Here is a 1,571-nt window from a genome sequence, read left to right on the forward strand (position 1 = left end):
ACAAAGGCTCCCACCCTCTCCCCTTCCCTGCCCTCACCCCCTGTTCTCCATGTGGGGCAGCAGCTGGCTCAGTAGCAGGGCCGGGGCCTTCACATTGACATTCAAGATCTGAAATCAGAGCAAATGAGGGTCAGGGAGGAGAGACATTCAGTCCAGTGCATGTTCTCACTGCATTAGCAAATACACCACATTAGAACATGGGCGTGATGGCTTCTGACAATGGGAAGTGGGGAGAGTGCTGGCTTTCTTTGACATACATGGTGGGCGGGGGGAGGCATCCTAAAAAGCTGGAATATGGGGATCAGGAAGCCTTTGCAGGCATAAGACCCAGCGTCTGCAGGATGTCTCCCTGTGTCTATAAGGGTATCAGTTAGAAAAAAATGTCCCATCTGGGTCTGAGGTGGCACTGGCCAATTGAGTCTGGGGAAGGTTGGTATTATAAGCTGAATTGTGTACCACACAAACTCTATGTTAAAGTCATAACTCCTAGTACCTCATAATGTGACCTTATTTGGAACTAGAGTCATTGCAGACATAGTTAAAATGAGGTCATAGAATGGGCCCTAATTCAAAATGTATGGTGTCTTAAGAAGGCAAGTTTGCACATGCACACACACTGAGAATACCATGCGAAGGTGAAGGCAGAGGTTGGAGTGATGCTTCTTTCTATAAGCCAAGTAACATCAAAGATTGCCAGCAAACCACCAGCAGCTAGGAAAGTGGCATGAATAGATTCTCTCATAGCCATCAGAAGGAACAAATCCTGCTGACGCATTCTGACCTCCAAGACTGTGAGACAATAAATTCTGTGTATAAGCCACCTGGGCTGTGGTACTTTGTTACAGCAGCCCTCCGAAACTAATACAGCTGGATTTCAGGGTTTAAGCCTTGGACATGAAGCATTCTTAGGCAAGGAAGGGAGTCATTCCCTTCTCTGTGCCCCACATTTATTGTGATGATCTGGTTCTCTGTTGGACCTTCCCAGCAAACTGGGAGCTCATGAACAGTGGGGATCAGAACTAGAGTGTAGCAAGCATGTCAAACTCATGGTGGCTGCGAGTTTGACATGCTTGGTGTAGACACTCCTACCTCCATCTCACAGATGGGGAATTAAGGGTCAGAGTCCAGGCACCTGGCCTGCTCGGTGCCAGTGAGTCTGTGAGGGGAAGGTGTGTGGGAGCTGAGATGGAAAGAGGGTCGTGCAGAGGGTGAGGATGACATCCGTCAGCCCTACTTGGTGTCCCCAGACCTCACCTTGTCCCAGACCTCCTCACTGCTCCCCAAGGTACTTCCCACGTAGGGATTGACTCCTGCCACACACACCAGGAAGTCAACATTCCCAGAATGTCTCAGGGCCTGCAGGGAGAAGGGGGCAATGAGGATTAGGGTCAGGAATCAAAAGAAGTTTTCTGTTGCAATGGGAAGTATTTCCTGTTTGCTCTCCCTGGGTCTCTGCTTGGCTAAATCCAGGAGGGGACCACACCAAGTGAGGGTGGAGAGCTGTCTCTCCTCATCAGACTTAAAACATCTCTCCACCCAGATCTGTAAACTTGTTCAGGCTCTGGAGTCAC

General features: G+C 49.5%; 1 long non-coding RNA gene across 1 annotated transcript in view; it reads right to left on the minus strand.

Moving 5' to 3' along the window:
• Nucleotides 1-1,354, minus strand: part of LOC107183168 — a 2,817-nt gene extending 1,463 nt beyond the window's left edge. The window contains exons 1-2 of the long non-coding RNA XR_001513949.1: nt 1,255-1,354; nt 38-108 (exon numbers count right to left, since the gene is read on the minus strand). This is a non-coding gene — a long non-coding RNA (uncharacterized LOC107183168). The remainder of the gene's footprint in view (nt 1-37; nt 109-1,254) is intronic.
• Between the last annotated feature and the right edge of the window lie 217 nt (nt 1,355-1,571).

Source organism: Myotis davidii, unplaced genomic scaffold, assembly GCF_000327345.1.
Source record: "Myotis davidii unplaced genomic scaffold, ASM32734v1 scaffold8301, whole genome shotgun sequence".
Taxonomy (NCBI): Eukaryota; Metazoa; Chordata; class Mammalia; order Chiroptera; family Vespertilionidae; genus Myotis; species Myotis davidii.